The sequence below is a fragment of the Mirounga angustirostris genome, unplaced genomic scaffold, assembly GCF_029215605.1.
Source record: "Mirounga angustirostris isolate CCGP_5_RB_7025 unplaced genomic scaffold, mMirAng1.0.hap1 SCAF_10, whole genome shotgun sequence".
NCBI lineage: Eukaryota > Metazoa > Chordata > Mammalia > Carnivora > Phocidae > Mirounga > Mirounga angustirostris.
Genome location: NW_026991718.1, coordinates 53,389,252 through 53,413,544, shown reverse-complemented (window position 1 = coordinate 53,413,544; position 24,293 = coordinate 53,389,252). Strand labels below are relative to the sequence as shown.

General features: G+C 42.7%; 1 long non-coding RNA gene across 1 annotated transcript in view; it reads left to right on the top strand.

The window, feature by feature from the left end:
* Positions 1-10,253, top strand: part of LOC129046080 (uncharacterized) — a 28,922-nt gene extending 18,669 nt beyond the window's left edge. The window contains exon 4 of the long non-coding RNA XR_008506806.2: positions 9,953-10,253. This is a non-coding gene — a long non-coding RNA (uncharacterized LOC129046080). The remainder of the gene's footprint in view (positions 1-9,952) is intronic.
* The last annotated feature ends 14,040 nt before the right edge of the window (positions 10,254-24,293 follow it).

The following is a 24,293-nucleotide window of genomic DNA, read 5'->3' as shown; positions in this document are numbered from 1 at the left end:
GCCTAGAGATGTGGCCCATCCTGAAGAGCTGTGGCTGAGAGGGCTTCATGCTGCAGGGCTAGTTTCTTTAGTAATCTACTCTGGTAAAACACAAGGAATGGATAAAAATGAGCAGTTATACTGGAGACAGATCCATTCCTTCAGTGGCAATATATTTTCCTCACATGCTTTTCTCTTCACAGCAAGCAAATGCATGTGGAGCCAGTGACTATCAAGTCGGTCATATTAAATTTATTCAGTTTTCTTCAAATCTTAAAGCATGAAGTGTTACAAACCTTCATATGTACACTAGGGAAAGAAAGGAAGAAAAAAAAGGACTCCACGGCAAGGCCTAAGGAAAAGCCTGTGGAAAGAAAACGGCAAGATAAAGCAACACAATTTCAAATCTTAATCTCCTGAAATGGTGCCTTTAAAGCTGCACTTTCCACATTTCTGAGTGGGACCCGTCAAAACTCCGTGTCAAATCATGTTATAACCCTGCTTCTTATCTGTTTGTGATAGCTTTCAAGGGCCAGTAATTCCCCCATATGTGGCAGAAAAGTTCATAGTAGAGATTTGCGCACTTGACTAAGCTTCCTGCATTGCTTTTTGTGGAGTGCTGGTGAAGGAGAGAGATTTGTTCTCCCTTTCAGAACTAAACCGGGCAACTGCCAGCAACACAGTCTAGAAGCAAACCAGAATCACTCACTTGGTCAGATAATCTACAGAACGATGACTTAATATTATATACTCTCCACTTTTGTCCAATAAAACACATAGCCAGGTAGAATTCCCTGCCTTTTTTCAAGTACAAATTAACAGACAAGACCCCATCTATGAGGGAAGCCTTTTTTGGTGCCCTCTCCCCAGACACCCTCCTTTGGCACCCCTGTCCCATCACCGGAGGTGGCCTGGAGTTCTGGGTGCCGGCTGGCTGCTGGGGTGATGATAGTGCGAGGGGCTCAGGAATAGAGAGTTGTGAAAACCATACAGCTGTGGAGAGAGGGTGTCATCTGCCTTGGGAAGGGTAGGGGACAACTCACTCTGTCTCCTCCTCTATCCACCTGGTGGCACTGACTGGCCTGAGGCTTAAACAGGAAGAGGCAGGTATGACCAGCTCTGAATGGCATCCTCAGGCCCAGGGGTCACAATCACAGGTATCAGCCAGGGCCAGGCAGGTAGTGCTAGTGAGTGAAATGGGCCAGGTATAGGCAATAAAGATGTTTGGGATCTAAGAAAAGAAAAAAAGACATAATCTATGTTATTTATTTGTTTTTGGTTTTTTTTGGTTTTTGGTTGTTGTTGTTTTTAATAAAGACAGCTTTTTTTTTTTTAAGATTTTATTTATTTATTTGACAGAGAGAGACACAGCGAGAGAAGGAACACAAGCAGGGTGAGTGGGAGAGGGAGAAGCAGGCTTCCGCTGAGCAGGGAGCCTGATGCGGGGCTCCATCCCAGGACTCTGGGATCATGACCTGAGCCGAAGGCAGATGCTTAACAGCTGAGCCACCCAGGCGCCCCGACAGCTTTCTTTTTTTAAATAGACAACATTCTGAAACAAAAACAAAATTAGTTCCTCTTGGCAAACTAATATACTTTCTTGTATTAGGCATGACATATATTGTTCCCTTTTTCCCTTGACTGTCAAGAAGCTCAAAGCTATATGTTGTGCTTCCCTTTGATTTTTTTAAGGTTTTTTTTTTTTTATAAGCTCTACACCCAACTTGGGGCTTGAATTCACGACCCTGAGATCAAGAGTCACGTGCTCTACCGAGCCAGCCAGGTGCCTCCCTTTGATTTTTTTTGACACAGTGATCTCCCTCTCCTTCCCATCCCTTCCCTCTCCACACACACACACACACACACACACACACGGAAGCACACACATACACAAACACACATACCTGGTGACCTATAAAGATATAACATAGATAACATAAGTGTAATACTGATTAAATATTTCAGAGTTCTTAATTTCTTAATATTAAGTATTAATATGTGCCACGGTCCTATTTTTATTTTTCTTCTAAAACCTTCTATTATGGGGGTGCCTGGGTGGCTCAGTTGTTAAGCATCTGCCTTCAGCTCAGGTCATGATCCCAGGGTACTGGGATGGAGCCCTGCATCTGGCTCCCTGCTCAGCAGGAAGCCTGCTTCTCCCTCTCCCACTCCCCCTGCTTGTATTCCCTCTCTCGCTGTCTCTGTCTGTCAAATAAATATATAAAATCTTTTTTAAAAAATTTAAAAAAACCTTCTATTATGTATTTCATCTAAAGCCTTCTATTGAATGGCTGAACCCAGTAGAAAGAACCATTATATAAATTCTGAATTCTGGCTCTACCAATGAACTCTAAAGGTATCCTAATTCTAAAACATCTTGTTATTCTCATTTTATTTATTTTTATTTTTATTTGTTTTTTATTTTTAAACATTTTATTTATTTGACAGAGAGAGACACAGCGAGAGAGGGAACACAAGCAGGGGGAGTGGGAGAGGGAGAAGCAGGCTTCCCAATGAGCAGAGAGCCTGATGCAGGGCTCCATCCCGGGGTCCTGGGATCATGACCTGAGCTGAAGGCAGACGCTTAATGACTGAGCCACCCAGGCGCCCCTTGTTATTCTCATTTTAAAGAGTTAAAGTATTTCCCTTTGGAAGTTTTTTGGTTTTGTTTATGGTTTTGTTTTTCCTTTTCTTTCTCTCTTTTTCTTTTTTCACTTACTACTATCTCTGTCTGCAAGCCAAGGTTATGAAAAGAGATGATATACTTTAGGAAGGGGCCATAGATCCAAAATTAATCTCTACCAAAGTTAATTCCTGCATAAATTAAGCTCAATATGTTTTCCAACACCATAAATCAAGTGTAATAGGTATAAATAAAACATGAACTCAGGTTTCCTCGTTTATAACCTCACATCTATGACACCTCAGTGTGGAAAAGGGCAAAGTTGTTTTTGTTTTTTCTTCTCTTTTAGAGATGTTGGGCTAGTAGATATTGTAAAGTCAAATAGATTTCCTTTCTATGGCTGAAAAAGCTAATAATCAGAAGCCCACAGAAAAATTCCTTCTGCATACTTATACAAAACATCATGACTCTCCTCCTGGGACCAGCAAACCAGTAGAATTGCCAGGGAAGATTTGAGAATGGGGTGGAGAGGAACCAACAGCTCTGGGGATTAGGAAGTTTGTTCTGCTGCATGAAGCCATGGCCAGTTGTTAGTGTTAGGTTATTCTATGGCTACAATTTAGTTCTTGGAGAATCCATGAGGAGTGATGAAAATAAGATATCAGGATGTCCAGTTGAGAACTAACCAATAGCAGGCGTTGGGATGTGCCTCATCCCCTTTACTTAGCCAGTACACCTACCCCTCAGCTGTGTGAATGTCCACTGTTAAAAGCCTTGGCTAGGAAATTATGTCCCATCGACCCTCCCACCAAGGCTGGGGCAGCCCACAACCAATGAGAGCACAAGGTGTCAGCCCCCTCCTCCCTGCTCTGTCTTGAGGCTTATACTACAGAACTACATTGTCTGACATGGTAGACATTAGCCATGTAAAACTCTTCAAATTTAAATTAAATTTAAAAATAAGTTTGTCAGTTATGCTAGCCATATTTCGTATACTCAATGGTCATATGTAGCTAGTGGTAATTATACTGGACAATGCCAATTACATAGAACATTTCCAATATTGTAGTAATTCCTCTTGGACAGCACAGCTCAGAGTCTACCCACTATGGATCAGGCTAAGGTTAGATTTCACCTAGGTGAAGTCCATGCTCAGCAATTTCCCCTTCCCTATCCTACTTCCCTATCTTGCCTCCCTGCCTCCTATCCATCTATCTATCTATCTATCTATCTATCTATCTATCTATCTATCTATCTATCATTTATTTTTTCTGAAGAGTACTCCTTCAATAAATCATGTGTACCCAAGTCCCCGTGTCAAGCTCTGCTTCTAAGGAATTCTGTCCAAGACACCATCTATATTGATTTCAACTTTAGGCTCATTGTAAATCAACTAAACATTTATATATGGAAGGCTTAGATTTCCTTACCCTAAAAGATACTCATCCATGCTTGTTTTCTAAAGCATAAGCTCATAGAGTCCAAGGGCCAGGTTTTCATAAAAGGAAAAGGACTCTGGGAACAAAATGAAGTAGTCTTAAATCCCCCAAGATTGTGACTGAGGAGTGTGAGTCTTTGCAGGAGGCAGGCAATGCCCAGATTGGGGGCGGGGTGGGGCACTAGCCGAAGGGTTCTGGTAGAGCTGAATAGGAAGTGCCATGGGTGTGAAAGGAGAATACCTGTACCTGACTGAAGGTAGAAGACAAGCCATAGTCTCAAGTCAACTTCCTCATCCTTAACAAGAACTAAATGTTACATAGAGAAAATCAGTTCATCCCCTCCCTGTTAATTTACGGAGAGCTTGCTCTGTATCACAGGTCATGCACCTTTGCCTCCACTTTCTTTAAGTCTTCCCTTTGAGACTTCAAAGGAGTAGTTTCCTCTTCCTGGGTATTTCAGCACTGCTCTATATAATAGAAGTACAATGCAAGCCACATATGTAATTTAAATTTTTCTGGTAGTCACATTAAAAAAAAAAAACAGGTGAATTTAATTTTAATAATCGATTTTATTTAGCCCAATATATCGAAATATTGTCATTTTAACATGCAATCAGTATAAAAACTTATTAATGAGATATGTTCCATTCTTTTTTTTCCATATTAAGCCTTCAAGATCCAGTGTGTAGTTTACACTTACAATACATCTCATTTTGGACTGGCCCTATTTCCATTGCCTTTAGATTTTGTGTATAGGTTATTATCTATACAAAATTAAAACTAAATTATTGCTTTTTAAGTGAGATTAAGGACAAAATAATTTAGAACAAAAGTTTCCAAACAACCGAACACAATTGTCTGCCTTGCAGGTCAGTTGTAAGGATTAAATAAGATTATTCATGTTGATGCCCTGCACGGTCTGACACTTGGTAGGTATGAAATAAATCAAAGATAGTCTTGAATTGAAATTACAGCTACCTTTAAGCTACTCTTAAGGTTTAAGAGACAATTTTAATAACTAATTGGTGTAAAATCTGTGATTTCCAACTGCAGTGATACTTTTCTTTGGAAGGAGCATGATGGTAGGGAATGGGGAGCTGGTGGGAAGAGAAGGCTGGGCTAGAACTCTTGTCACAAACCCAACATCCATCCTGGGGATTTTTTTCAAAACAGTATATTACATCTGTATGATAAAGGCTACATTTGTTGGTGGAAAGAAGGAAAAAATAGGTAAAGCAAGTTGGGTTAAACAAGCAAGAGGAACAGTATATAACCACCAATTATCTGGACAAAGAAATGAAAGGAGAAATGATATCTGGATAGGACATTAATGAAATCTCCTCCTACAGAAAGAGTAATTGAGAGGCTCTTGATTCTATTTGCAACACAGTGAACAACACTTATCTTGTTGAAAATATCCCCACTGGGGTCCTCCCCCATCCATGTTACAATGGCCGGAGGTGTAGAGTACTTCACTCCTGTAGAGTGTGGTTCTTTCTGCCTGTAGACCGGACCATAGGGGCATGGAAATAAATACATTTTTCAAAAGATGTGGTCTGAGACCACATGAAATGCAATGTGTTCAAAAATTGGGAATGATAGGGGCGCCTGGGTGGCTCAGTCAGCTAAGCATCTGATCTCAGCTCAGGTCTTAATCTCATGGGTGTGAGTCCATGGATGGAGCCCAACACAGTGCTGGAATTGGTACATCCATCTCCTGTCCACTGACAATGACACTTCTGGCTCTCAGGCCTTCATGTGGGGACTGGAGGCTTTCATGGGCCTCCAGCTTGCCAACTGCAAATCACAGGACTTCTCATTCCCCATAATCATGTAAGCCAGTACCTCATACTAAATCTCTTTCTATATATCTTTATTATTTCCTATTGGTTCTGTTTCTCTAGAGAACCCATACTAATACAGACTTCAACATATCTTAAGTCTGAGAAAGAATTGGAAGCTGGCAGGCATGGACAGAAGAACCACATTAGGCATCATGCCATGGATTGTATTTACTGAGAGTTAGGGGTTTGGAGGAGAGTGAAGACAGCTAGATATGAGCTTCTCTTTCCATCTCTGTTTCCAGCCAAGGAAATCAGCTGCAGTTCTGGAGAACACAAAGAGAAGCACTCCAAAACACGTTGCAAAATGCCTAGTTCCTGAGCCAGATGCAAGCAGCCTGTGCTATATACTAGAGCTAAAAAAAGAAGAAAGTCGAGGGAAAGGGTGACTTTGTACTTATTTTTCTCCAGTCCCTCGGGCACAATAAAACAGACCCTTTCAGCTCAAGACTTTTGCTGCCAGGATTTTAGCAGGGTTTGTCAGACTGTGCTAACCAACTATGCATTCATTATTCCTCAGGAATCCCAGTTCTGGAAGCATTTTCCCCAACCCATTCAGACCATCAGCATCCAAATCTCCCTAAGGGGATGTCTTTTTATTTTATTTAGTCAGAGTTGAATGTCCTGGTTGCAACCCTAAGGATGCATCGCTTAGAAATTAGTCATTCAGAGTTGTATAAAGGGCCAAACAGTACTATCCAAACACATTCTAAAGCAAAAGCCACATCTGCTGGGCCTTAACACAAAGAATATTCTGTCCCTTTATGCTTAGGATTCCCTTCTTAGCATCCATATATGTGCTTTTAAATGCTCTGTCAGACAAGCCCTGGATGCTGCTCGTGCTCACATTTGTATGAGGCAGTGGAGAGAAAAGGGTAAGGATTTGGGCATAAAAGAGGAGATGTGAAAATGAGTGGATTATCACAGGCATAGCTTGATTGCACGCAGTGACCAAAGGGAGGGTGAATCCCGAAATAAGAGTAATCACAATAATTGCTCCTTACATTTACTGAGCATTTAATAAAGTTTTATCTTATATAAGCCTCATAACAACTCTAAGAGGTGGGAACTATTATAGTCCTCATTTTAAGGGTGAGAATCCTGCAATTTAAGGGATTAGGGGATTTACCTAAAGTCATACAACCAGTTTAGTGGCAGCACCAGCGCTGAAATCCAGGCAATCTGGCTTTGAGCCAGACCCTCATTATTTTTTTTATTTTATTATGTAATACTTGATGCATAAAACATATAAATAAGGCATATATGTTATAATGTGTAATAATAACAAGCCACCATGCAACTTTAAAGCTCCATCACTACCAATGTCTTTGAAGTGACCTGTTCGCTTCTACTCATTCCATCTCCAGCCTAAGCACCGCAGAAACCACCATTATGTGGTTATCACCCTCTAGGTGTGTAAAATAGCCTTTACCACATAGGTAAATGTCCTTAAAGCTATAGTTTTAGTGTGGTTTTCGAGCTTTTAAAAAGTAGGGTCGTATTATACACAACCACTTGTGACTTACATTTTTTATTTTATTTTTTAAATTCTAATAAGCCAACATATAGTACATCATTCATTTCAGATGTAGAGTTCAGTAATTCATCAGTTGCATATAACACTCAGTGCTCATCGGGGAAGGGAGGGAAAATGAAATGGGAAGAAATTAGAGCTGGACTTACCTTTTTTTTTTTTTTTTAAAGATTTTATTTATTTATTTGACAGAGAGAGAACGAGAGACAGAGAGCACAAGAGGGAGGAGGGTCAGAGGGAGAGGCAGACTCCCTGCCGAGCAGGGAGCCCGATGCGGGACTTGATCCCGGGACTCAAGGATCATGACCTGAGCCAAAGGCAGTCGCTTAACCAACTGAGCCACCCAGGCGCCCTCCTTTTTTTTTTTAAATTCAGCATTATGTTTCTAAATTTCATCCCTATTGTGTCAGTTGACTGTGCTGTCAACATTTTCACTGCTGGGCTCCATTTGTATAAACAGACCACAATTCATCTATGCATTCTCCCATTGAGGGGCATTTGGGTTGTCCCAGTTTCTGCTGTTTCAGACAATGCTATTATGGACATTTTTGAACTCGTCATCAAGTCCATATGTGCAAGAATTTCTAGGGTATTACAGGGTCAAATTATTTTCCAAAGTACACCAATTTATACTCTTCAGCTATGTGTAGGAGTCCTTGTTCCACATTCTCACCAACATGAGGTATTGTCAGGCTTCTTAGTGTTTGCTAAGATAGTGGGTGTGTAAAATGGTATCTCATTTGATGTCAACTTGTATTTGAATATTATATTATTATATTATATTTTATTATTATTCTTAATCATATCCGGATAATGTTTGTTCACATTTACCTCAGTTAAGCCTTTATGTTTACCAGGTATTTTTGCTCTTCATTCCTCCTTCTATTTCTAACCTTCCTACTGGGATAATTTTTCTTCCTGAATGATATCTTTTAGAAGTTCATTTCATAAGAGCCATTAATTATAAATTCTCTCATTCTTTGCTACTCTGAAGATATCTTTATTTAGCCTTTGTTCTTTTTTTTTTTTAAGATTTTATTTATTTATTTATTTGACAGAGAAAGAGAGAGAGATGGAACACAAGTAGGAGGAGTGCAAGAGGGAGAAGCAGGCTTCCCGCTGAGCAGGGAGCCCAACGCAGGGCTCGATCCCAGGACCCTGGGATCATGACCTGAGCTGAAGGCTTAACGACTGAGCCACCCAGGCACCCCTGTTTAGCTCTTATTCTTAAAAAAATACCTTTCCTGGAGTACAATCTTATTTGGATATTATGTTAATGAGCTGGAAGATATATTCTTGTCTGTTTTCCCTTGCTGTTATTGAGAAGTCTACTGTCACCCCATTTGCCTTTCCTTTGTAGGTGATCCTTTTTCTCTATTTTTAAGATCTTTGGTATTTTGTGGAATCATACAAAAATGTGTCTAGGTGTAGAATTTTTTTTATTCTGTTTTATATATGTTGGTCTTCCTGTAGCTGTGGATTCATGGCTTTCATCATATTTCATCACTTCAGATACTGTCTCTCTTCTCTTGCTCCTTCTGTTTTCCATACTGTTTAACTTATATGTCATCCTTCTCATCTCCCCATGTCTCTGTGCATTATTACAGATAATTTCCTCAGTTCTTTTCTACAGTTTGTCAGTTCTTTTCTCGGCCATTTCTAATCTGCTGTTTAACCCGCCTATTTGTTATTCATATCAAGATTATAATTTTTCATTTCTGAAATGGATTCCATTTTTTATTTCTAGGTCATTGTTGATAGTCTCTTCTATGCACATTTTTAAAGTGAATTTTTTTATCTTTAAATTATCTTAAACTTTCTTTAAAGTTTTCACTATCTGATCATTACAATATATGAATTCTTAGAGGAGCACTGTATCTGTTTTTTTTTTCTTCTGTCTCTCACTCTTGATTAGTTTCCTATAACTGCTATAACAAATTATCACAAAATTGAAATTGGTGATTTAAAGCAACACAAGTTCATTCTATGACAGTTCTGGAAGCCAGAAATCCAAAATCACTTGGTTAAAGCCAAAGTGTTGGAAGGGCTGCTCTTTCCAGATGTTGTAGGACAGAATCGATTTCCTTCCCTTTTCCAGCTTCTCGAGGACACCCTCATTCCTTGGCTTGGGACCCCTTTCTTGCATCACTCTGGCCTCTTGCTTCCATCATGACATACCCTACTTCTGTAGTTTCCTTCTTTCTTCTTATAAGGATACTTGTGATTGCATCTAAGGTCCACTTGGGTTATCCAGGATAATTTCCCCATCTCAGCATCCTTAATCACAGCTGCAAAGTCCCTTTTTTCATGCAAGGTGATGTTCACAGGAGCCAGGGATTGGGACTGGGATATTGTGGGGGCTCATTATTCAGACTACCATACACTCATTGTGTCAGAGACTGCTAGTTGCCAATAAGTATTCATTCTACCATCCCTTCCTAGGAATGAAAATACTAATTTTTAGCCAGGCTTATTGTCAGCCAGTTAAAACTCCCTAGTTTTTTGTTTTTTGGTTTTTTCTTGTTTTGACATCCAGATGTGGTCACTGGAATTAAAATTCTGCCAGTAAATTACAAGTAGAGGAGCTATGTGCAACATCCAGAATATGTTTTTAAAGAGAATAGTCGTGCTCTTCTTGTCCTTCCTTCCATAATGGTTTGGAATGTGGATATCTGGAGCTCCAGCAGCTACCTCGGATCACAAGAACAATGATCATAACCAAGATCTCAGAGGATTCATGAACCATAAGAATACAGGTCCCTGATGAATTTGTGATAAACCTGCCCTGGATACCTACTTCTTGGTTTGTTTTACATGAAAACAAATAAATGCATATTTCAGGCACCATTATTTGGTGGGTTTTTTGTTTTTGTTTATGTTCTTGTTTTTTGCCATGTGAGGTTAAATTTAGTCCTTAGTGATATAATCATTATGTCTTGTTTCCTTGTGTGTTTGATAATTTTTTATTGTGATCTTTTATTGGTTTCACATAATCTCTGGAAATCCTGAAAACCTGAATTAATGACACCCTCCTCCAAAATGGAATTTGCATTGACTTATTCCTGGAGTCATGTATACCACCAACAGGAGATGGCTTTAACCTTCTTAATGAGGGAATGGGCTCCAGCAGCAGGCTGAGTTTAGCTTCCAGTCCCGGCATTTGTGGCTGGCATTGTCATTTATCTTCCAAATTTGCAGTTTTCTTTCCTTTCTCAATCCTGGTTTTAGCTTACTTTGCATGTTTCTATGTTATTCTTTTGTTTTATTATCATTGGAAAGTTCCCTCTGTTTCTGGTATTAAATGTATTAAAAATCATATCATCACCTGGATGCAATGCCATTGTAGTCTAGAGTATTACCTCGAGGTATCTTGTTCACCTTCCTGCCAGGAACCACCCCAGTTTCATCATTAAGATGTGCCACAAAGGCCTTACATCTGATTGGCCCACCCAATATTTTGGTGCAAATCTAGTACAAGCGGTACTCTTCTGGAAACCAGACTGGTAGCACTTTCTCCAACCATGGACTCCACTCATTTATTTGTTCTCAGGGGTTCATCGCAGTTATAAACTATGATTCTCTCTTTTAGAATTTCTGGCAGCTCTTTCAAATTACACAGTCTCCTTCATCTGTCCACAAAGATTTTGATACAGCAATACATATAATAAAACTCTACTAATGGGATATTATACTTATAATATGTATAATATTCTGCAACTTGCTATTTAATTTAGTAATGCCTCCTATCCATCTCAGTACTTCTAGTCTTCTCCTCATTCTTCTTCCACAGCTGCATAGTATCCCATGGTGCATATAATAGCTTCTTGGACAATTTGACTGTTGATGGACATTTAGTTTGTTTCCAATTTTGTGATATTTAATAGTGCTATGCTGTGCTATAGTAAGCACTTATATACATATTTGTGTGTGCACAATGTGAGAGTAAATACATAGAAAGGATTTCTAAAAATTAGTTTTTTTCATTCAAAGACTGTGAATATTTAACATTTTGATGGATGTTGTCAATTTGTCTCCCTCATGCTAATGTAATGGTATTTTGTGACAAACTACTAACGCAAAATCAATGTTCATTTTCCCTAATTCCTGAGCAGGGATTCCCTGTTTTATTTCAGAGTGGTGGTATGCCTACCTAAAGACTACACTTCATAGCCTCACTCTCAGTGAAGTATGACCACATGACTATCTCTGGCCCCTGAGCTGTGAGTGGCAATATTTGGAACATCTTGCAGTATTGCTCACTGAAAGTTATGCCACTTTTTGCCCTTCTGCCTTTATGCCTTCTTCCAACATATGTAGTGGTTTTATAGCTAACATTCCAGTAGCCAAGATCATTAGCTGTGATCTTGGGATGGAAACTATCCATTAGGGATTCTAGAGAAGAAAGAAAGGAGGCTGAATCATGGAGAACTACCGCACAACCTTAGACTCCCCACATCTTGACTTCCATTATATGAGAGAATAAACCCCTATATTCTGAGTCTTTGTTACATGCAGCTAAATTCCTTAATGACCCAGTTTTCCTTTCAACCATTTAACCAATAAGCCAGTCTTTGCTATGAGCCTGCTCATGTGCTATGGATTATCACCACAGTGTACTTACCTGTGCCCAAAGTGGGCTGTCCTTGGAGAGGTCAGTATGACCAGATATGTGACCTTTTACACTGACTCCCATCTCTTCTTCCCCAAATGGTAATCTCAGTCCACAGAACTAATAAAGCAAACTTTAAATTCCTGTCTTTAGCTCAGATCACCTAAGGAAATCAGTCAAACACATGCACACACACACACACACACACACCAGTGCATACAAAAGCCAAATAACTTTTCACAGCATCCATAAAACTTTCTTACTTCAGTCTCAGGAATTTTCCAGAATAACCCTTTGGCCCTCTTTAAGAGAAGGCCCATCTGATGAAAAATATAATAGCTCTATGGAATAAAAAATTGCAGAATTAATAATTCAAAGCTACTATTAAATCAATGTACTTCCTGTTGGTTTGTCAATATGGACTTTTTTAATTAGACAATTTTATTACAGTGATGAATACCAATGGCACAATTTAGAGAGTACTGTTCTAAGTTATGGTCAGGTTAGCCTAACAATCCATATTTGCTGTATGAATATGTTGAAAATGTGATGGCCGTAGCCTTCCAAAGATTAACGGGCCTTTATTGGCAGCTGAGCCTGCTCCTGTCCCTGGTGAGGATCAGGCAGGAGTGACTTTACTCATGTATCCCCAAAGGATCCTTCCTGACCATTGTAATGGCCCATCACCTGCCTCCCCATGGTCCTCTCCCTCCCCATATCAGGAACACTCACCCTGCAGGTGACAGGTGTCAAAGACAGTGACTGACAAGTGTCTGAGTCCCAAACCAGGTCCCACATTGCCTGGTAAAGACAGCAAATAAAATTTCTTTTAAATTACACATTCGTGTAGATTAAAGCTCCTGTAGAACTTGTCAAATGGGAATCAAGTGTGGCAAAGTTCATAGTCAATGCAGTCAAATCCAGAGAATCTCTGTTGTGAGTAATGTATGATTAGTGCCTGAGTTATTTAGCCTGCTGTCAGAGAAGGGACACCAGATACAGAGCAGAACAGAGGGAAATCCTGGCTCTACTATATTCTAACAGTGTCACCTAAGCAATTCGCTCAACTGCTCTGAGCCTTGGCTTCCTCATGGGTAGAATGGGGATAATAATCTCTACTTTCTAGAGTGGGAATAATTACATAATAAAAGAGTAATTCCTCTGGCACATAGCAGATGCTCAAAAAAGGCTGACTGACTCTGAATCTGTTCAATTTATTGACAGGACAGGCCCTGTGCCTCAAGGAAGGGGCAGGAGCTTCTACTTTTCCTTCTACGACAATGTTTAATTATTGCTTTTCCTCTTTATCTGATTGGGAGTACATGCTTTTTGGCCCATGAATGATCTGTGAACAATATTTGTTGCTTCCCCTCTGAATTTCCTGTAGGAACTTCTCTTGGCTTGCAAGTATTCCATATTTGATGGCAAAGATGGTATCACCTGCCTTGAAGTGAATGGCAAGCCAGGCAGACAATCTTGCTTCTATCCTTGTTTTGAGGCCCCCAAAGCATGGGCAAGCAAAGTCCAAATTAGCTCTGTTGGCTCTTCCTCCCTTCACATAATGTTCATGCTCCTCCTGGTCAGTTCCTCAGGAGTCAGAGAACAATTCAGTCCTTGAAGGTGGGTAGGATGACTAACTCATCCCGGTCTACCTGGGACTTTTCTAGTTTTTGCACTAAAAGCCCAGCAGCATCCCAGCACAGGTGGTCACCCTCAGAGGGGAGCAGCCCTGGCATGTGGATTGGAATGGCTTGGTTAAGAGGCCTTCGCCTATTATATGCAGAGCAGACCCTGTGGTCGCCTCTGGGTGCTTGACTCGCTGGATTTGCACTGCCTTGCATCTTGCTTCAGAGATTGCTTCTCCTTGGGGACAAGCACCAGGTCACCAGAGTGCTGCTCCTGCCTTGGGCCTCAGTGGGCCAGGTAAATAACAGCCCAGCCTGAGGGACCAGGCCCTCTTGGGTGTCCTTGCCCCATGGCAGGCAGGCACCCGACAGCTACGCTAATTAACAGATCCCATGTTTCTCCTTGCTTTCTGAGGCTGCTCCCAATAGAGTTATGAGGGCAGGAGGCCCTGGGGGCCCAGAACTGTAGCCAGGTCTTCCCCACTGATTACTGATGAGAATGCCTGTGGGCTGAGGCCTGCAGCTCGCACTGTGTTGACTCTTTTGCAAGTTATCTATCCTTTAGTGATGTATGCTTTTGTATCAAACATCAAACAATTACTCAGCACCCATGCTTGTTCCTCTGCCTCAGGGACTTCTTGGTCTTTGTTTCTATACTCTCTTCGGGGTTCTGCCCACACCCATCCTGGTGACTCTGTTTCCCTTATTTGTGCTCTAGATGTCTTCTCTCTTGTCTGACCGTGCTGGCCTCCTCTTAACTTTTAGATATGTGGGAGGTTGTCTCAGTTTCCAGAGGGCTTGTGCATACCTTATCCCATTTGCTGGTTTTGCAGATACCAGCCTCAAGCTAGACCTGGAGCATGTGAAGAGCAGGACTGGGGGTGTGCCTCCCCAAAGCATGCTGTTTTGGCCTGCGCAGCTGCCACTCCCCTGCATCTTGTAGCAATGGTAACCTCACATTGCTGGAGGAAACCACCCAATCTTTTCAGCATTGTCTGGACTTTTGTGGGCACAGGATTGGGCTTGAATAATGAGAGCACTCATTCTCCCTGACCAACACAAGTTAGCTCAGGGAAGTCTGGGACCAACCTGGCCAATAAGCCTTGATTCCAAGACCTCCACTGGATCTGGTGAGGGAACATGCCCTCTGCCCACAGGAGCTGCTCAGCTGAGCTGACATATACTCGGTCTCTTCGGCCACCATGTGGGGAGAGCCTGCCTGAGAATGCAGTCAACCCAGAGGAAGGGGGGCCATGACTCCAAGACTGCCCTGGCAGCACTGCATGAGCTTTGCATCTTGGTTTAGCCATGCCAGTGGTAATTTATACCTGGACTTCATAGTTTCACACCTCCCCATTTTTATTAACCCAGTGTGACCTGAGTTCCTATGTCTCGAACCCAAAAAGGCATGACTAACACTGCAGCTTTCTGATTCCGTCATCAGTGTTCTTTCTGTTCTACCATGACAGTCTTTCTCCCCAGTGTGCCACACCCGTGCCCATCATCAGCATCTTCATTCCAGACCACCTTCCCTGGCCTGTGCCACCAGCCGTCAAGCCCAGGGCAAGACTTCCATCTCTTCTGCCAACCCCTTCTGAACCTCAACTTCCTTTACCACTCTGCCCTTCTTCTCAATTCCTACCCAGGGGGGCACCACACAATTTAACAATGCCCAGGTCATTGGCTTTTGTTTCCATAGGATGATCTTATCTCTTCAGTTTTAAGTTTTTCAAGTTCAGAGATTATGCCTCCCGCCTGTACAAATACTGAATCAGTGTTAGGGAAAAATAATGACTAAATTTGTATGGGTACATGCTGTGTACCAGACATAAGTTTAAGCCCTTTACATGTACAAACTCATTAAACCCTCACAACAGACCTATAACTATTATTATTGTTTCTATTCTACAGAGGAGGAAAGCAAGGCACAGAAGGGTTAAGGAACTTGTCAAGGGTCAGCTGGCTAGGAAGTGGTAGAATTAGGATTTTCTCCAAGGCATTCTGGGCTCCAGGGTCCACCGGTTTGATCACTACACTACATGCCACTTTGGGAATCACTTTCTGCCACTTTGTGATAAGTATCAATTGCTGGAACACAGGGAATTGCAGAATTTTACCAAATGTAAAGCAATAGTTGTTACCTTTTTGGGAGTCATGTACTCCTCTGAAAATCTGAAAGGTTTGTACCCTTCTAGAAAATACACACATCACACACACGTGCACACACACACACACATGCACACCACACCTGAGAAAAAGAAGGGTTGCAACCCTGAGCCCTGATTGTGGAGTCATTCTGACATCTTCACTCTATCCTTCAGTTCTCTGTTATGGCTGGGTATTTGCAAGGGACAGAGGAAGGGGAAGATGTCTCTGCTGTCCAAAATCTCAGCCGAAGCTGGATCTGGTGAGGGAACATGTCCTCTGAAGAGAGGCTGACCTGACAGGAGAGAAGTTGGTTTCAGTGCCTCCTGCCTCCTGTTCTGCAGCATTCAGCAGGTACAAGGGTAGGCACTGTGTCTGCCTTTCCAGCATGCACACCCTTATTTCTTGTAACAGCACTTTGATTTCCCTTTGGGGGACCACCACTCCCCCATTTCATGCACTGTTATTTGGACGGTCAACCGAGGAGTCTGCTCTTCTCTGGCCAAGGCATGAGCACAGGATCCCAGCAGCCGACCAGACTGTGTCCTGGGAATTTGAGCAGTACAAGGAGGGAGTGCAGCTGGAGGTGACTCTGAGACTTGGAGAGAATCTGAGTGCCATCTGCCAGTTCCCCTGAGCTGCCTTGCTTTCTTTCCTGTTCATAGTCTGATTCTGCAGCTTTTCCTCTAATTCTCTAAGCTACCTGAGGTGGCTTTATATTATGCCAACCTGGCTAAGCTGAACTACACTTCCCAGAACTCCCTTTCCTATATGTTTTCATGTAGGATGGGCCAGGAGAGAGATTCTAGGGTGAGATTTGGAACGTGGAAGAGAAGCATCCATTCTGTAGCCCACATTGTTGTCATTCATCTGCTGGCTCACCTTGTTAGCAAGAGGCAGTGGCCTTTCCCAGGATCCTCCTTCAGCTTTTCCAACTTAGGGGCCAGGGGTGTGTGTGTGTGTGTTCCAAGAACTTTCATGAAGGGTCCCGATGTCTGCAGGATATCCCTGCCCCCGAGGTCAGAGGCATGGGTTGCAGTCCATCCTTGTGGTCCCCAGCTGGTGTGTGTGGGTTCCAGCTGTTCTTGCTCTCCCCTACTTTACATCCAGCTGCCTTTCCAGCTGTCTGCCCTCTGGACCGCATGCCCCAGCTTCAGAACTGAGGACAGTGGTCTTACTGCTTGACCAGCCCCCACCACAGTATGAGGTCAAATGTCTGTAAAAAAAATCCCTAGCGATTTTGCTTCTCTGAATGAATGCTGACTGATACACCTCTCCAAATCCTCCTAAGAGAGTCCACTTTAGTGTAAGTTATCTAGAGTCTATTGCTGTTGCTTGCAACCCCCAAATCCCAAACTATACACATTGCATAATGCATGAGAAAATGTTTTCAAATTACAGAGCACTAAATACGTGCATGCTCCTACTACTTTTTCTAGTAGAGACTGTGCTGGAAAGGCAAACTCTGGGGTCAGATTTAAATCTAAATTCTGCCAAGTAATACTTGTATGACTTTGGGTCGAGTTAATTACTCTTTACTCTTTCTGACCTTGTTTCCCCCTTTGTAAAAAGAAGAAAAAACAATGTTAGTAGTTAGGACTAGGTATCCATGCATACAAAGAGAAAATCCCAAGTTATGAACTTAAACACAAGTGCATTTGTCTGTCATGTGGAAGCAGTGGAGGTAAACAGCCTCGGGTTCTCCATCATCAGGCCCCCAGGCTCCTCACACCCTGTGCTGTCGCTGGAGGGCAAGCCCATGCTCCGGGTCAGTGGTGGCCACACCTAGCTAAAAGGGAGGCTGGCAAATGTAACCTTTATTATGTGTGGCAATAAAAACAGGTTCCTGTCATTGAGGAAGGAGGAGAGAGTAGGCAGGGGAGGCCACTGCTGCCGCAAAGTGGGAGACAACAGGGCTGTGCCCAGCGTGGGAAGGAAGCCAGAGCCCGCCATGGCAGAACCCAGCAAGGGTCCATTTACCTCCCCCACTCCAGCCCCCCCACCACCAACCCTATCAGTGCTCCCTCAGTGCCTCCTGCTCTCATGAGAATCCATGCTAGAGGCTCCATTCACCACGATAACACTTTCTAACAGGACTTGTATCCTTAAAGTAGTGAAACAGATGAGAAAAAAATGCATCAAACAGCTTATGCCAATGTATGAAAAAGAAGAGGTTAAGAGTCTGGGTTCTAGAGATAGATGGACTACGTCTCTACTGTTGGATCTCCTGCTTCGTGACTGTGGAATTTTGGGCAAGTCTCTTAATATCCTAAAGTCTTTTTTTAGAGGGGGGCGCGGGGCAGAGGGAGAGAGAGAACCTTGAGCAGGCTCCACGCAGCTCCATCTCATGACTCTGAGATCACGACCTGAGCTGAAATCAAGAGTCAGACACTTAACCTACTGAGCCACCCAGGTGCCCCTGAAGTCTATGTTTTAACTGCAAATTTCAACAATAATACCGACCTCCAAGTTTTGTAGTGAGGATTGAAGAATATAGTGCAGGAGAAACACTTAGTATAGTGCCAGGCACGTAGAAAGTGCTCTGTAAATATTAACTGTTATTATTGTCATTAGTATTATCTTTACAGACATTATCTTAGTCAAGTCTCTCTAGAGACACACTAATGGTTTTCTCTCTGGGTTCATTCTTCACTGCTTTCTTCGGCTGCAATAATCTGAACAGTGAGAGAGAATGAGGCTTCTGACACTTCTGTCTAAGAAGCTTTACTGGACAGATTTGGAAAATCCATGCCATGCCCCAGTGGCCCTTCATGGATGAGTAGAGATTGGGGCCACCAGGACTCCCGGGCCAAGACTTTTGGCTCTGTCTTCTTTGGAATCTTTAGCCTGTGATCTCCCAGGAGTTCAGGGACCCCTGAATGGGTGGTAACAGTTTCCCCTAATCCATTGATCAGCTGGTGTGAGGACCAGGCCAGCACTCATAGGATTCCAAATGTTCGTGCTGCAAGCACAGACTCCCTCTGAGTGTGAATGTTGTTTCTCACCAGATAAGGAATGTGTTCAGCCCGGATCAAACACTTGTTTATCTTCAGAGTGCTGAGAGCCAAACGTCTGCTTCTGTTCCTCTCTGGTATTTATTGGCTTACCCTTATCGCCTCTGACCGTGGTGTTGTTTGCGCACCTGATCTCAGTTTCTGGCTTGGATACACTGAAAGGTGCCCTGCTTCTAGAGGGGAACAGCACATGGAGCAGCTTCCAGGTGGTGCAGGGCGAAGAGCATTGGACTAGGGGGTCAAGAGACATAGCCCCTGAGTCTGTCCCCAAGTGGAAGGATTGGGCTTAGCAGACTTGAAGCTCTTTTCCAGGGCTGACATTCTGTTTTGCTATGAAAAGCCCAGTGTTGCCTGGGTGGCTCAGTCGTTAAGTGTCTGCGTTCAGCTCAGGTCATGATCCCAGGGTTCTGGGATCGAGTCCCGCATCGGGCTCTTTGCTCAGTAGGGAGCCTGTTTCTCCCTCTGACTGCCACTCTCTCTCTCTTTCTCTTTCTGAGAAATAAATAAAAATATATTAAAAAATGAAATGAGGGGCGCCTGGGTGGCTCTGTCGTTGGGTGTCTGCCTTAGGCTCAGGTCGTGATCCTGGGGTCCTGGAATCGAGCCCAACGTCGGGCTCTCTGCTCAGTGGAGAGTCTGCTTCTCCCTCTCCCACTCCCCCTGCTTGTGTTCCCTCTCTGTCTCTCTCTCTCTCTGTCAAAATAAGTAAAATCTTTAAAAAGAAAGAAAGAAAAGCCCAGTGTGAGCATTCTTAGGGGTAAAGAAGAGAAGTTGAAGATTTAAAATTAGGAGCAGGAAGTGTGTCTTCAGCCTCCTGTGTGAGGGAGAATTGTGAGTCTCTTTTGACCACATTATTTTGTGTTGCTTGTTTTAACTGTGTGGTCACAGAGCCAAAAGTGAGCAGAAGGAGGGTTCCTGCTCATTGACTTGTTCGTGCAGAAATAGCTTGTAGAAACAATGACTATATCCCATGAAAATATGGAGCAAGGGAGGTGGGGGGGGGGATTCTAGAATCTTTGCTAGAAGATAACGGATGGTATAAAGAGGTCCTTACTTTGAGAAATACTTCATATTACAATCAGAAGTTACAGAATGAATGGGTGGTGGGAGGTAGGGGCAAAGATTATTTACTTTACAAGATGATGCCGCACTTTATAAAAATCTAAATGTTTCCTTTTGGAAGTCAGCTCTCATGGTGCACTAAAAATATGGTTGAATCTATAATAAAGCTAATTATACAACTTTTGGCAAATAAACACATTGTGTACAAGCTTAGCCATGCTATACAGTATTATCACATTCTTTTCATAAATACACTACCATTTTTGGAAGAAATTTCTAAAGATAATGTCTTCTTTGCGGTCCAGTTTGACTTGTGTGCCTACTGTGAACAATGAAGATTTTTCCAGTTGCCTCTGAAGGGCAAACAAAATCCATTTTCTTTGGCAATAAATGATCTGCAATGCCCACACTTTCCCACAAGGGGACAGCACACCACAGGGCCTTTAGGCACAACATCGGCTTGGGATTCAGAAAGCACAGCCAGCCCTAGGAGAGTGGCTCGTACCCAGGGGGAAGACAATTCACTAAAAGCTGTTAAGATGCAGATCCGATAGTGTCTCCGCATAATTGAAAGCCCTAAGTATGTGCCAGAAACTTTTTGGCTGTTCTCATGCAGAAAAAGGATGAAATCATTTTGTGATGGACAAATCAGTATTTGTCTTCAATATTAACAGAAATTATTTTTTCTATATCAATACAAAATTTATCCACCTATATCACCAACAAAAGTAATTTTAGGGGCGCCTGGGTGGCTCAGTCGTTAAGCGTCTGCCTTCGGCTCAGGTCACGATCCCAGGGTCCTGGGATCGAGCCCCGCATCGGGCTCCTTGCTCAGCGGGAAGCCTGCTTCTCCCTCTCACACTCCCCCTGCTTGTGTTCCCTCTCTCGCTATCTCTCTCTGTCAAATAAATAAATAAAATCTTTAAAAAAAAAAAAAGTAATTTTAGGCAAGGACTAATATACACTGAATCATAAATATACAGTTTCCCTTCAAGTTTCTTTTGTTAGTTTATGGAAATGCCTGAGGTCAAGTGTTGCATTCATGTTCTACTACTCATGTGTTTGCACTGCCCAGTGGATAGAAGCAGTGCTTAGGATTTGAAACAATTTATTATTAAGTAAACACAAACTTTCAAGGAAAGAAATTTAGGATAGAAGATCAGTTTGAGTTTTAGGGGGAGCTTCCCTTTCATATTTTTATACAGGGCTAGGCTTCCACTAAATGTATGTAAAGAACAGTAAAAGAAATTCAGCAGGTTAGGAAAACAAGTGATTCCTCTATGTCGTGTCTATACTAGCTGATGGAGAAAATGGAATTGCCAAAAGTGTATTCTGGTTGCCAAGATCCAGATCCAGCCTGAGGAAATATGAATTGATCACTCCCTGGTTTTCGTCTCATGGGAAACCTTAGCCAGGGAGACTTTATGCTAGACTATTCTGTGACACTGTCGTTAAATCCATTATGTCTCCTAATATTCATTTCCCTGTCTTCCTCAGAACTTCTGGATGTGAGTTGAGTATATCATTGCATGGAGTAAGTCTGTTTCTCAGCCTTACTATGGTAGGTGTGGCCACATGACCAAACCATGGCTAATGAAATGAAAGCAGACGTGGTGTTCTTTAAAATGGCAGCGTATCCTTTCTCTTACTTTTCCTACTTTTATTTCTTGATGGCTGGAATGTGGATGTGATGGTTGGAGCTGGAGCAGCCCCAATGATGATGAGGTAGAAGATACATAATGAAGATAGTAGAAAAACCTGATGATAGAATCAGGTCTTTTGTTATGAAGCCACCACAGTAGCCTAGACTGCCAACCTAGATTTTTGGAAGGGAGGGAAATAATATTTTGGGCTTTTCTGCAGTGGAATCTAGTCCTAATCAGCAGAGATACCTTGAGAAAACAGGTCAGAAGATAGACTTTTTTTCTAATTATTTGTTTTGCCATGATTTCATAATTTTTACCACCAATCAACATATATTGAACGTTGTGTGGAGGGCACTGCCAGATGATCTGGTTTTAAGTTGGCTTAAGGACAGAGTTGGATGAGGACCACCATGAACAAAGTTCAGCTGTCAAAAAGTCCTTCATGAAAATTGCTTCAATGCTACTACATAAAGGCAGCTGTATTTGGTCACAGCCATAGCCGTTTCTTTTTTTTTTTTTTTTTAAGATTTTATTTATTTGAGAGAGAGAATGAGAGAGAGAGAGAGCACATGAGAGGGGGTAGGGTCAGAGGGAGAAGCAGACTCCCCGCTGAGCAGGGAGCCTGATGCGGGACTCGATCCTGGGACCCCAGGATCATGACCTGAGCCGAAGGCAGTCGCTTAACCAACTGAGCCACCCAGGCGCCCCGCCATAGCCATTTCTGACATCTGTGTTTTCCCTGGCAGCAGAGGTTGTGTTTATCCTGAATCTCCCTTTTGACTTAAACACAGCCAGAATCTGTTTCTGCATTCAAACTTAATGTTTGGTGCAAAATGCAAAACCTGTGGACATTAATGGCCATGGCATCGTGAGGCCAATTTGCATCTGCTCTCTCTGGGTTGTTCTAATTAAGAACCACCACTTTTGTGGTTCGAGGTTGAGCACAGGCAGGTCTATTTCCCTCTAGATCCCAACACAATGATACCGATTCACAGGACCTGGATAAAACAGTTTTCATGCAGCGACTTGTCCACCCTCACCCTAACCAAAGAACTTCTCACCACTCCAGGCAGCATTCAGTGGTGTGGGTGGAGTGAGGTAGGGGGCAGTGTCCTAGCAGCCCTGAGTCCTCAGCTGTCTGGATGAGGGACAGGACTTCCATCAGGTTTGAGAACAGCATGGGCTTAGTACCCCCTGGCTTATAGGGACTGTTGGGTATGGCCCAGCTCTAAGGGAGAGCTCTGTGCAAAATAAGAACCTGGCAGCCTAATCCCACCCAGAGTAATGAGGTGGGGCCGCACCATACAAGGGTGGACATTTGGGGCTGAGGTCTTCCTGGGCAAAAACAATCAACCAGTCCTTTTTTTTTTTTTTTTTTTTAAAGATTTTATTTATTTATTTGAGAGAGAGAGAATGAGAGACAGAGAGCACGAGAGGGAAGAGGGCAGAGGGAGAAGCAGACCCCCTGTTGAGCAGGGAGCCCGATGTGGGACTCGATCCTGGGACTCCAGGATCATGACCTGAGCCAAAGGCAGTCGCTTAACCAACTGAGCCACCCAGGCGCCCTCAACCAGTCCTTTTTAAGTAACATAGCTAAAAGCCAACTGCCTGCTTATTTTCCAAACTAGCCAGAGCACCTGAATGCAGATTGAGATATTATACTCAGATTGCACAAACCAGCCTTCTATCCAAAGCCTATTTGCTGCTTCACCTACTTTACAGGACAGTCTGGTGACCAAAGGAAAAACATGTCTTTACAAAGTAGCACTTGCCTGGAAGGGCCGAGATCCCAGAAAGTCATTCCAGGGAACTCTTTACCAAAATATTGGATAATTTACCACCATTCCTAGCCAAGTGCTACATGTTTGTGCTACAGAAGGATGGAAACAAGTACACAAAAATGGACACAATATCCAAGGGCTTCACTGCCCAGAGTTGGGTTTTGAGGCTTCACCAAGGTCCAGATTAATTATTTCTAAATGTCTGCTTCTACTTCGACCCTCACAGGAAGCCTTCAGAACAATACAGCCCATCGGGTAAGTTGGCACAGAGGGTATACCAGCTGGCAAACCTAAGCATTGTGGTAGCTAAGAGACTCACTTCTCATGGTATACAAATGAAGTGCCATTTCGTTTTTGCATGTTTGGTTTATATGGTCTAGTGCAGGACATTCTCATCATTGCTTGGCATACTGAAAAACAGCACCAAGGATTGAGGGAGTCCACAATGAAGTAATGCCTGGTCCAGGAGACTAGCTGAACTCCATTAGGGTATCGCCAACAGTTGGTAGTAGCTCCTAGTTGTATGACAAAGCTTGTGAGACTCAGAAAATTAGTACCATGAGCGATTAGTAATGGCTGCAATAAGTTAGGGGCAGGGAGGGGTGTAAGCAGATGAGTGGGACAGGAGAGCTGCATTCCAAGTAACAAATTTCATCAATTCTAACCAGCCCATCACCCTCCTCCCCCATTTTTACATCTTTGAAATTGAGATTCATCCTGTAATCTCACCAAGCCAGATTGTATCTTCCAAAAGTGGACACAGTATTTTAAGTCTCACATACTCTCCCAGAACCTAGCCCAGCCCCCATCAAGAAGTGGAATTTATGTCCCCTCCCCTTGAACTGGGGAGGGACAGGGACTTTGTGACTCCCTCAACTAACAGAGTGTGGCAAAAGTGATGCTAAGTGAGTGATGAAGCTAGGCCATTAAGAAATGATATTGCTTCTACCTGGCCTTCTCTTTTGGGATGCTCATCCTTGGAACCCAGCCACCAC